Here is a 12874-nt window from a genome sequence, read left to right on the forward strand (position 1 = left end):
AGGGGTGGGAGCGGTGCTGCAGTTGGTGCTCTGAGCTGAGGGGGTGGGGAAAGCAGGCGGAACATCTCTGGGGCCCTGGGAAGCTGAGCATCCTGTGTAGAAGCCCAAGCCTGTTTGCTCCTTCTTGGTCTCAGATGCTGAAAGGCAACAGAGAAAACAAGGATCCTAGGAAGCAGTCCAGGAACGTTCAGCGTCTGCTGGGAAGTCAACCCAAATGCCACAGGAATGTGACTTGCTGAGTTCTGAGAGTGGGGAGGCCCGACAGCATGTGGCCACATGAGGAGACTGTAAAAGAGGCTTGAGTTCAGATTTGCTGTGTGGGTGAGAGGGAGTGTTCCTGCTAGGAGCTTCCTGATACACTTGGAGGGGCAGCTCACTCTCTCCCTGAGTTGGAGCTGAGCTCCCTCTCTGGAGGCCTTGGGGAGTAGCCCATTTGAGGGATCACTGAAGAGGGGCCCATTTGAGGGATCACTGTGGCCCACTGAAGAGGGGACACAGACTGAACTGACTAGAGGACCTGAGTGAAGGCCTGGCCAGGACCGCCTGCTCTAAGTGCAGCTCCATCATTTCTGTCTGAGACGAAGGGCTCCTGAAGCATGAAGTTAAAGCATGTGGGACCAGAGCGTGACTTGCTATATGGGGTGGAAGGTGTGGGTGGCTCAGCCACTCAGTTGCACGTGGGGGCCACTCAGTGTCTAGCCCAGTGTTCTCAATCCTGGCTGTCCAGCAGAATCACCTGGTGACCCCTTTCTGAAAACCTCAGTGCCAGGGTCCCAGCCCCTTTTGTCGCTATTGTTCAGTTGTCAAGTTGTGTCTGACTCTCTGCGACCCCATGGACTGCAGCACACTAGACTTCCCTGTCCATCACCATCTCCAGAATTTCTCCAAGTTCATATCCATTGAATTGGTGATGCCATCCAACTATCTCATCCTTTGTTTCTCTCTTCTCCTTCTGCCCTCAGTCTTTCCCAGGATCAGGGTCTTTACCAATGAGTCGGCTCTTCACATCAGGTGGACAAAGTATTGGAGCTTCAGCTTCAGTATCACTCCTTCCAATGAATATTCAGGGTTGATTTCCTTTAGGATTGACTGATTTGATCTTCTTGCTGTCCAAGGGACTCTCAAGAGTCTTCTCCAGCACCACAGTTGGAAAGCATCAATTCTTCAGTACCCTCTCAGCCCCTATGTTCTTAGTTGCTCAGTCATGTCTGACTCTTTGCAGCCTGGCTGCAGCCAGCCAGGCTTCTCTGTCCATAATGATTCTCCAGGCAAGAATACTGGAGTGGGTTGCCTTAACCTCCTCCTCCAGGGTGTCTTCCCAACCCAGAGATCGAACCTAGGTCTCCCGAATTTGCAGGCGGATTCTTTGCAGTCTGAGCCACCAGGGAAGACCTCTCTAGACATTCCAATTTAATAGGTTCCAGGTGAGACCCAGGCACAGCTAGTTTTAGGGTATTAGTAGTTTTAGTTTTTTAACTTTTTATTCTGAAAAACAAAGTGAACAGAACAATGTTTCCTCTCCACTTTGACATCTGCCCCCACCAACCCCGACCCATTTGCCCATCACCCTGCTTAAACAATTTCCGATTCTTGGAGCCCAGTCTGAGGGCAGCAGTTCCTCCACCAACTCCCGCAGAACCTGCCCCCGGGTGACTTGGAAGCCGCAGGGCATCCCCAGGTGGTTCCATGTGCAGACTGGGTTGGGGCCTGCAGATCTGGTCTAGTCTCTTCATACAGATACGCAAACTGTGGCCCAGAGAGGAGAAAGGCCTTGCAAAAATCCCACAAAATGTCCCTTCCTACTTTAACATTCTATAAACTTGTGAACTTGGAAGCACCATAGAGACTTTCAGAGAATCTTTGTCAAAGCACGTCTGAGACGCCTCACCCTGGTACCAAGCCCAGGCCTCCTGAGGGAGAGTGGGCCTCTGCCCCAGGTGCCAACAGGTTTCTTTTCTTCTGGTTCCTGGCAGAGCTCCATCCGGCTTTGTTCTTCTTAGCCTCATAGCACTATGGCCCTCTGGTGGCCCTTTGTGAATGCTCTCAAGCTCTCAGGCCCTTTGGTTGAAACTCAGTGTTTCTGTTTTGGGGACTGCAGGACCAGGTGGGGCTGTGATGATGCAGGGCTGGGAGAGCTGGGAGTTGGTGGCCCGAGGGGCTCCTCCAAGCTCCAGAGGCATGGAAGCACGTGTTCATAGAGGTTCCTGCTCTCTGAGGGTTGGGTGGCAGACCCTGATGTGGGTGCCTGCAGTTGGCCTCTCACATACCACGTCTGTCTGCGTTTCTAATCAGAGTACACATCCTCTCTGTGAAATGGCCGTTATTGACTCAGGACCTCTTTAGGAGGAACTGAATCCTGATCGAGTGGGTCTGACTCCCCAAGGCCGGGGATCCCTAGTGGTTATAGCACCCCCAGTGAGGGGAGCTTCCAGGCTTGGAGTGGCTTTGGTCAATGTATAGAGGCTAGAGTTGTTTCCTCTCCTGCTTTTCAGATTTCCTTCTGTGTCATCCCTCCAGCTGGGGTGGGCCCTGATCCTGGTGTTCTTCCATGCCATCCTTCAGAGGCAGCCAACACCACCTCCTTCCTGCTCTACTAGAGAGGCTGTTGCGGGGGCCAGGGCTATGTGTGGGTCAGGGAGGTGGGGGGCATGTCAGCACACTGCTTCACGGGTCCACATCCAAGAATTAAAGGACCAGGGACCCCACATCTTCACTTGACATTTAGCCTGAAGTCCCAGGGACACTCATATATTCATTACCTTAAAGCAGTAGCTTCCAGGAGAGTTAAAACAGGGGCCCTGACTCAAGCTCTTCCTGTGTTTGTCACCTACTGGTGAAATCTCCAGATTGCTGGATAGAACTGCTATGCATTTGAGTGCTGAGGGAGTGGGGTTGTCAGAGTAGAAACTGGGTCTCCATCACAGACACACCTCTGAAAAGAGGGAGGGGGCAGAGTAAGATCCTTCACTGTCTAGCTAAAAGGCAGAGCAGGTACATGGGAGATCCCCAAAGATGCTTAGATTTCTGTATGCCAACAGGTCTGACCTCAAGGATGTATATTCACTATCTCTGTTGGGGAGTTCAGGGGAGACTTGCTAGAGGTGGGGAGGAGAGCGACAGAGCTAAGTGATGGTCTTGGAACAGGGAACGTAACTTATGAGCACCACACCCCATCTCCGAATGTGCACCGTGGAGTTGGCTCAGTTCCAAGTCATGTCAAGCTCAGCCACCTCTTTTACTTTCTGTCAGGGCATCCTCAAAGGGCCAAGCTGAATACCACCTTTATTTTCCCAGAAAGGTACACATGGCCTTGTTGTTTCAGGCACACATGTAATTTTTATTTTGTGAAAATTTATATGCTATAGAGTCAACTCTTAGTATAATTTATAAGAATGTATATACTTTCCTAAAATAGCTAGTTGCATAGTCCAGCGTCAGGTTAGACCTGGTAGAGGTGATTGGGCTCAGCTCTTCCTTCTAAATGGGCCCAGGGTGGTATTGATGGAGTAAGCAAGGCTGGGAATTCACCTGGCCCTGTCACGTGTGATACAGGGGATGTGCAGATTTTGCTAAGACTTTTATCTTCATTTTCAAACTTCATGGACTAATTTAGTTTCTTGCCATGATCATTTTCAGTCAATTCTTGTTTTTTAAATTGAAGCTAGTTGATTTACAGTGTTGTGTTAATTTCTGCTGTACAGCAAAGTGATTCAGTTACCCATATATATATAGATTTAAAATATTCTTCTCCATTGTGGTTTATCATAGGATATTGAATATAGTTCTTTGTGCTGTACAGTAGAACCTTGTTTATCCATTCTTTGTGGATATGTATATAATAGCTTACATCTGCAAACCTCAGTATTTCACTCGACCCCTTCCCCCAACCCCCTCCCCCTTAGCAACCTCAAGTCTGGTCTCCATGTCTGTGAGTCTGCTTCTGTTTCATAAATAGGTTTATTTATGTCATATATTAGAGTCCACAGATAAGTGATATCATATGGTATTTGACTTTCTCTTTCTGACTTCACTTAGTATAATAATCTTTAGTTACGTTCATGTTGCTGCAAATGGCATCATTTCATTCTTTTTTATGGCCGAGTAGTATTCCATTGTATACATTAACTACATCTTCTTTATCCATTTATCTGTTGATGGACATTTAGGCTGTTCCCATGTCTTGACTATTGTGAATAGTGCTGCTGTTAACACTGGGGTGCATGTATCTTTTTGAATTGGAGTTTTGTCTGGATATATGCCTAGGAGTGGGATTGCTAGACCATATAGTAATTCTCTTTTTAGTTTTCCATAGTGGCTGTGCCAACTTATATTCCCACCAGTTGTAAGGGCGTTCTCTTTCCTCCACATCCTGTCCAGCATTTGTTATTTATAATTTTTAATGATGGCTATTCTGACTGCGGTGAGGTGGAAACTTGTAATTTTGATTTGTATTTCTCTAACAATTATTGGGCTCCAAAATCACTGCAGATGGTGACTGCAGCCATGAAACTAAAAGATACTTGCTCCTTGGAAGGAAAGTCATGACCAACCTAGACAGCATATGTAAAAGCAGAGACATTACTTTGCCAACAAAGTCCGTCTAGTCAAGGCTATGGTTTTTCCAGTGGTCATGTATGGATGTGAGAGTTGGACCATAAAGAAAGCTGAGTGCTGAAGAATTGATGCTTTTGAACTGTGGTGTTGGAGAAGACTCTTGAGAGTCCCTTGGACTGCAAGGAGATCCAACCAGTCCTTCCTAAAGGAGATCAGTCCTGAGTGTTCACTGGAAGGACTGATGTTGAAACTGAAACTCCAATACTTTGGCCACCCGATGCAAAGAGCTGACTCATTTCAAAAGACCCTGATGCTGGGAAAGATTAAAGGCAGGAGGAAAAGGGGATGACAGAGGATGAGATGGTTGGATGGTATCACTGACTCAATGGACATGAGTTTGGGTAAACTCTGGGAGTTGGTGATGGACAGGGAGGCCTGGCGTGCTGTGGTCCATGGGGTCACAAAGAGTCGGCCGTGACTGAGTGACTGAACTGAACTGAACAATTATCAATGTTGAGCATCTTTTCATTCATATAAATTGCCAATAGGCCATTTTCTTGTCTGGAAAAATGTTTATTCTTCTGTCCATTTTTAAATTGGATTTTTTTGTTGTTGAGTTGTATGAGCCGTTTGGAAATTAAGCCCTTGTTGGTCATATTGTTTGCAAATATTTTCTCCCATTCTACAGATTGTCTTTTCATTTTATTTATGGTTTCCTTAGTTAATTCTTTTTATCTCACCCTGTTTTGTTTGTTTTCTAAATGAAAAGTCCGGAGATTTACCTGTTGGTCCAGTAGTTAAAACTGCACTTCCACTACAGGGGACGTGGGTCCTCGGTGGGGGGACTAAGATGCCACGTGCTCACAGCATGCCCTCCCCACCACCCCAAGTCCAGAGATTGGTTTGCCCTGAAAAATGGAAACATTCAATGATGTTACCAAATTAGGATTTCTTCTCACTTTCAGAGTTCATTCTAAGAAATTTTATTTCAAGAAAACAGAAATGAAAATAAAGGTGAGACTTTCTCATTCTGCTTGTTACCTGTTGCCAGTGATGGCAGGCAAATAGCATTTGGAAACTATCCGGCCATTCTGCTGCATGTAAGCCGGTGAGGTCAGGGCAAGAGAAGGAGGTGGCACATTCCTGGCTCCTGAGTAGGAAAGAGTATAAGGAGGCCCAGGTGGCTTTTCCGTTGGCTGGAGCTCTGTGGTCTACAGGAGAGGCTATGTCTGGTGCCCCAGAAGCGGGCTATCTCTTGTCCTCACTGCCTGGCCGGCCTGGGTCCTACTGGCTGGCTGCCAGTTTGTCTCAGGTTGTCCAGTCTCTCTCCCTTCCCCTGCCTTTGAGGAAGCCCTTCCCTGCCCCAGCATCTCCACCTCTGTATCTTGATGTCCTCCTGGCCTTGCACACTCTTCCAGAGTTTGTCTTCTCTTATCCCTGGCCCCCAAAGTAAGGTCACCTCTGAGGCCAGCAAGCTGCCTTCCTCCAGGTCTTCAAGCTCTAGGAAGATGGCCCTACAGTTGTCTTATTTTCCTTTGGCATAAGCAGGCCTCACTAGTCATCATCCCACCGCACTGACCGCCTGTGCCTGTGGGGTAAGGGGGCACCTTTGTTCTCTCTATTCTGAGCACTTCCCTCCCTGTTCCTCCACCCCTGGGGACTTCATTCCAAGGCCCCGAGGCTTCTCTCCCAACTCACCAGATACTGAGGCCAGCTCTGGAGAGAGAACTAAGTGGACATTTAAATTGATACAAAGAAAACAAGCAAATATTCAGTAAGGTTCTGACTTGAATCCCGAGATCTAAATGTTCCCATGCAAAGTCCTCACTTCCTGCTTCCCAAATTCCCCTGCCTGCAGCCCTTAGAGAACAAACACCCGCAGGTGGAGTGGCCTGTGGCATTGACAGGTGCCTAGGAGAATGGAGGGCCTTTCAGACAAGGGACAGGCTGAGTCTGGCCACTGGGGCAGGAAAGGGGTACACATGGCGAGAAGAGGCCCGTCTGCCTTGCTGTTCGCAACAGTTTCTGGACAGCAAAGTATTTAGTATCTGGACTCTTCTCCAAGGGCTACTGACTGCAGTAAGGCTGTGGTGTTTCAGCCCATCTGGCAGAGGGACTCTTGGCCCTATGAATATGCCTTTATCTTTACTGGAGCAGAGCAAAAACTCAAACACAGAGAGGCGGACTCAGGCTGGAAGGAGGGGGACTGGTCTGCAGCCCCAGGAGCAGCAGTGTTAAAGTAGGACTTGGCGGGGTTTCATCCTCTGCAGTGGGTAGCTGAGAGTGTGGGTGGGAATACTGATGTTTTGTTCAGAGAAGCAGGAGGAATTTATAGTTCTTTATGGAAAATAGGATAGGTTAGCTCACTTATTACTCAACCAGTCTTTTCAAGAATAACACAGGCTTAATGCTAATCTAAAAGCATTTTCCAACAAAGGCCGTAAAATGCCAGAAGGACCCTAGAGACACCACAAACAGCTCCCTTTCCGGTAAAATAAGGGTGGCCATGGAGAAACCGCTGCTGAGCCGGGGCACTTTCCCTCCTGCCTGGAATTATGGCCCCTTCATCGCCTGTGTCTGTTTTATTACTGCAGACTTTAGGCTCAGCATTATTTCAGTGCACTGCTGAGGAAGTCAAACTGAGGGAGAGAGGATGTCTGTTTATTGGCTCTCGCTGGCATCTCCCCTGTCTGCCTCCCAGTAATGTTATTTGGGCTTACTCCAAGCTTCAGGGAGTGGACAGAGGCCAGGGCTCTAAGTCCTGTGAGTTATCACTCTATGATTCCAACTCACCAAATCCAAGGCAGTGTATTTGCCGATCTGCCTGTACCAGAGGTCCAAGGTCAAAGCTGGGTGGTGGGCGGCGGGGGGGGTCCCTCCAGTGTTACTTCTGCTGTTATGGACATCAGGCAGTGAGAGCTGGACAATTGCTTTTGGTTCTCCCAAGTGCTGTTGTGTCACGCCGCCAGTGCCTAGAACTATGTTAGGCATAGTTGGGAGATAAAGAAAATGCACACAACAGAATTGTGCTTCCTTCAAGAAGCACACAGAGGTTTGAGAGATCAAGACAAACACCTCTGAAACAATCACAAATAGACTATATCAGGGTGGGAGTGAAAGACTGCCTTTTTGGAGCCTGGCCCTGACTGGCCTCTCAGGGAGGCAAAGTGCAGCGCTGAAGGAGACCCAGGAGTGGCCACAGAGGAAAGTTCCTGGAGAGACCAGAACTGCCTCAAATGGCAAGAACCAAACCCAGAGACAGGAAAAGCTCCGGGCACAGGACTGATTCAGATCCGGTGGCCTCTCTCCCTTCTATTAAAAGAATGCTAAATAATAATAGCCAGCATTGCCTTCGTCTCAGACACTGTTCTAGTTTCTTTAACAAAAGTAGGTTACTTGCTCCAATAATGCAGTGAGATCAGTACCGTTATTATCCCTATTTTATGAATGGGAAAACTGAGGTATGAGGAGGATCTAGCACACAACCAAAACCTGGGTAGCTGACTGTAGAGTTAGGTGCTTGATCGTGTTCTCCGATGCTCCTTGTGGCGCTGAGTTGAGGATCTGGCCCAGATTTGGGAGCTGAGAACAAAACAGAACTGAAGCAGAGGTGCAGACAGCCTGTTCTGGAGGGGCATCCAACACAGACTGACACGCAGGCGTCATGGCAGCAGAGCCAGCATGACACTTTCCCTCTCTCCCTCACCCTCCAACTTTTTCTGACAATCCCTCATGGGGAGCAGGTGGGCAGACCATAGCCACCCAGGTTTTCACACAGTCCCAGGAATACCAGACTGAGATGGCTGGGCAGAGACCATATCAGCCAAGAATATGTTGGCAGAATGAATTACCTGATGACTTCTTGGAGGGATCACACAGGCTGGGCTGGGCAGTGTGATATGGACTCTGCTTTCTTTGGAAACTTGCAGAAGAGAGAGAGGCGGGTAGGACTTCCTGGAGGAGCCTAGGCTTGAGTTGACCATTGCAGAAGGAGTGCAAGTAAGTGGGCAGGGTAGGGGCTTCCCAGACAGGTGGTGGGCAGGACCTTGGTTGGTCCCCAGGTTCATGTAGGGAACCATCTGAGGATGGGAGGGGCCAATGTGAGGGAGCGGGGAGGCCCTCATTGTCACGGCCTGCCTGTCGGGCTTTGAGGGTCCTCCGAGGGTCCTCCAAGAGTCCAAGCAGAGAGCTGCAATCTCCACAAATCCTCATTCACTCTCTCCATGTAAAACTGAAGCAGAGGAGAGAGAGAAACTTTTTATTCTCATTCTGTAAGAGATGAAACTTCTAAAATAGTTACTTTTTGCAATTCAGCTCCTTTGATGGGAATTGTGTGCATAGGGATATTTAAATGAACTCTATATCTGTGGCGAGAATAGTTCCATTTCTCTTCGATGTTTGCAGCCATGGTGTTCTGTGTCCACAGGCTTGCAAATACTCTCCCAAAGCTCAGCCTTCAGCCTGCTTACCCTCCCACTCCAAAGCTGCTTCTCTCTCTAGAACAAGTAATGCTATGTCTTTCTCGAAGCCGGGAAAGCACGGTAACATTCCTACACAAAATATCAGCAGCTAGGGACCTTAGTTGAATTAAACAGGAGGCAGCAAATTTGGGAACTGGATAATGAGCACCTACAGCATGGCAGATACAGAGAAATACAAGCATGAATAATTCCATCCCTTTCTTCAAGAGGCTTAGGGCTCGGGGAACCCACATGGTAAAAGACAGCCCATGGCAACCTCAGAGCTAGAGGAGGGGGCACTGACTTTTCCAGTTTTAACACTCAGAGTCCTAGATCTCAGGAACACTTCCCCAAACCCACGCCCCAATTCCTGTCAAGTAGGGACTGTTGTTCACCCCAGTAGGAGGCTGTGACTGTTGGAACTGACTTACTCCTCATCTCATTCCTTGCCTCCATCCTCACCTCTACAAACAGCCTTTTGAAAAAAGCTCCCATTGCTCTTAAAATAATAATTGGTAATGAAAACAGTAACAGTAATTTATTCTTTACCAGTAGTTCTTAAAGGGGATCAGAATATGCCCCCTCCAAATATGCCATTTTGGAATATGGATTATTTTAAGTTGAAGGCAATTGAGAAGCAAAAATTGCAGGAAGAGTTCTCTGCCCTCCCCTTATCCACCTAAAAGCAAGGCATAAATTTCTCTTTTGAAGACATACCCATTCCCACACCAGCAAGAGGAGAGCAACTCTTATCACCAAGAGTCAGCACCAAGATGAGTCTGCATAAGCAAACCTTACTAAAATTATCCTTATCTTCCACTGATTTTCCACATATATTTCATTGTCACTTGCCCATAATTTATTGTCCCTTGGAGCCAAAGCCCTCTCTCCTTTGCTAAGGGCATATCTTTTTTGTGAATTCTGTGCATGTAAAATATTAATAAGTTTATATGCCTTTTCTCCTGTTGATCTGTATTTGTCATTAAATCTGAAGTCCCTCAGTACTGAATCTAAGAGGGTAAAGGAAAAGTTTCCTACCCCTGACATTCTCAACCTTGGCTACTGATTAGAATCCCTTGAGCAGCTTTTAAATCACATCAGCACGCAGGACCCTCCCCAGAGTAATAGGTCAGGCTCTCCCCAGGTGCTGTACAGCTGGGGTGAGAAACACTGCCCAGGGTTCAGGATGCCAGGGGGAAGCAGTGCACAGGGGTTTATTTAAATAAAGCAAATAAGCCAAAGCTTGGTTTATTTCCTGGAGTGGTTTCAGCTTCAGACCCAGATCAGAAATCACTCATGGATGATGGGGACAGACTCCAAAGGTAATAATGCAGATCCACAGGGACTTTACAGTTTCTGTCATGGGCAACTTTGTTGGGAAGTAGATAGAATGCGGGGCTTCTCAGGTGGTGCTAGTGGTAAAGAACCTGCCTGCCAATGCAGGGGATGTAAAGAGATGTGGTTTGATCCCTGGATCGGGAAGATCCCATGGAGGAGGGCATGGCAACCCTCTCCAGTACTCTTGCCTGGAGAATCCCATGGACAGAGGAGCCTGGCGGGCTACAGTCCATGGGGTCGCAGAGTCAGACACGCCCGAGTGACTTAGCATGCACAGACGGAATGCAGGAGAAGCACGCCACATGTGAGGCTCACTGTGTGTTTTTGGAGGGACAGCTAAGCACGTGAGGGCCTCTCTGTGGGGCCTGGGAACCCAAGATGGTCCTCCCTCTGACCCACAGCCTCCTGCTTTGCTTCAAGAAGTTGTTCCGAGGCTGTTTTCCAGGCTGCCACTCCCTGGCGTTCTGGTTTTTCCATTTGTCACCTCTGTGAGAGAAATTAACAGTTTTGCCAGACCCCATATAAACAGGAAGGCAAGCTGTTAACAAGAGCCTCCTGCCCCCGCTGCCAAGCCCAGCACTCACGTTTCCTTCCTCAGAGCCTGTCAATTGTGCGGAGGAGAAAGGTGAAGAATGGACCCTCTCCGGGCACTGTGTGGGTTCTCTTGTGGCCACTTGAATGCCAGTGTAGGGGCTTGCTGACAGCTAGGTCTGCAGCTGGCTGGTTTTGTCTGCTTTTTGAGGGACAGCCAGGGACAGCCACTGATTAAACTGGGAACAAAGCGAGACTGCAGGCGTGGCTGCTCACACCAGTGCTGCTGAACAGCAGAGAACAATTAATTGCCGTGTTGTGGAATGTATGGATGGGGGCAGGGAGGCGGTGGGAAATGTAAGAATGAGCAGGAAAATGTCAAGCCGTGCTCTTGTTCATTAGAAGCCGAGAGAGGGCCAGCTCTCCACGTGTTCTCAGGACCCACCACAGCGTGGGGGCCCTGGTTCCTCACCTTCCCAACTAGGGTGGTCTGACATACTGGTGTGTCCAAATGGGGATGCTCTGCCAAGCAAGATGGGGAGCCCCTTGGCCCTTGGGATGGCAGTTTTAGCTATTGTGTCTATGGTACAAAAATGCCTGTTTCCCTGTGTGCCATGACAGTAAAAAGGTCGTCTCCCTGCAGGTTTGCTGTAGGGACTATGCAAGCCAGGCTCTGTGTTTGTGCCCTAGAAGCTTGCAGTCTAACTTTTATCCCAGAACCAAAGGAGGAGGACATTGGGAAGAAGCCAGAGTCCCCCATTCTGCCACTACCACTGAAGAAGATTGCTGCTGGCTCTTCAGGGAAGCTGAAATCAGGAGGACAGTGGAGAGATGGGATTAGGGTGCATGCATGTGCTTGTGTGTGTGATTTAAGCCTGAGAAGCTAACTACATTCATGCAATAAAGGGATGGAAAAGAAGAACAGTAAGAATGGCATGCAAAGGGGTCTGAAGTAGCTGGAAGATGGTTTGGGACACAGACACAGGGAATTTAGAAAGTGTTGGCTCCTCTTTGATGCATCTTTATAGATACTGAAGGTTCAGATTCCTTTGTATGACACCATTATTGTTTGCTGGATTTCCTGACAAGACTGAGCCTCAAGGGGTGCTGGGATTTATTGAGATTACACAGAAATATTATGTTTCCTATTCTGGGTCCACCCTCTAGAAGGCTGAGCCCAACCTAAAAGTGTTTGTGTGCTGGTAGTTGATATGGGAGGTGACTTCAGGGAGAGAAGCAAGGCATGGGGCAAAGGGGGAGGGAGGGGAAAGAAAGCCAATATAGACATCTTCCCTGGTGGCTCCGATGGTAAAGAATCTGCCTGCAGTGCAGGAGACCTGGGTTCAATCCCAGGGCTGGGAAGATTCCCTGGAGAAGAGAATGGCTACCCATTCCAGTTACTCCATGGACAGTAAAGCCTGGCCGGCTATACTCCATGGGGTGGCAGAGTTGGACACAACTGAGCGACTAACGCTACACCACCACACATCAAGGTCATAGCTCTGTAAATGGAGCTTAAACCCACCTGGGATCGGCTCCCAGGCTGGTCTGCCTGATGATCAGCCGGATACATACATCAGCTTCTGTTGCCCATTGAGGGTTCTGTGGGAGGCATTAACTCTGCTGCATGTCAGGGCTGTGCATGTATAAATTCAAGGGGGCTCCCACTAGTGTCTACAGCATCACAGACATTTTCAAGTGGAGGAAGCAAGAGACACAGGCCTGCTCTTGAGACAAGTTGCTATCAGGGTGAGGCTAGCTGGCATAGGCTGAGGTTGGAATCAGAGATGAGACCAAGGATTGGGGTCAGGAAGCCAGAGGGAGCTGACCTACCATCACAGAGGACGCCCCTGACGTGACCCATGAAAGGACTGAGAGGCAAGGCAGGAAGGATATGTGATCTCAGGCCAGGCTGTAGCCGAGGGAAGCTCAGGGCCTTTCTATATCCCTTAATGTGCCTTCTCCCCCCTTGAGGGGGCCCCTGACTGACA

Source organism: Oryx dammah, unplaced genomic scaffold (genome assembly GCF_014754425.2).
Source record: "Oryx dammah isolate SB20612 unplaced genomic scaffold, SCBI_Odam_1.1 HiC_scaffold_25, whole genome shotgun sequence".
Lineage (NCBI taxonomy): Eukaryota > Metazoa > Chordata > Mammalia > Artiodactyla > Bovidae > Oryx > Oryx dammah.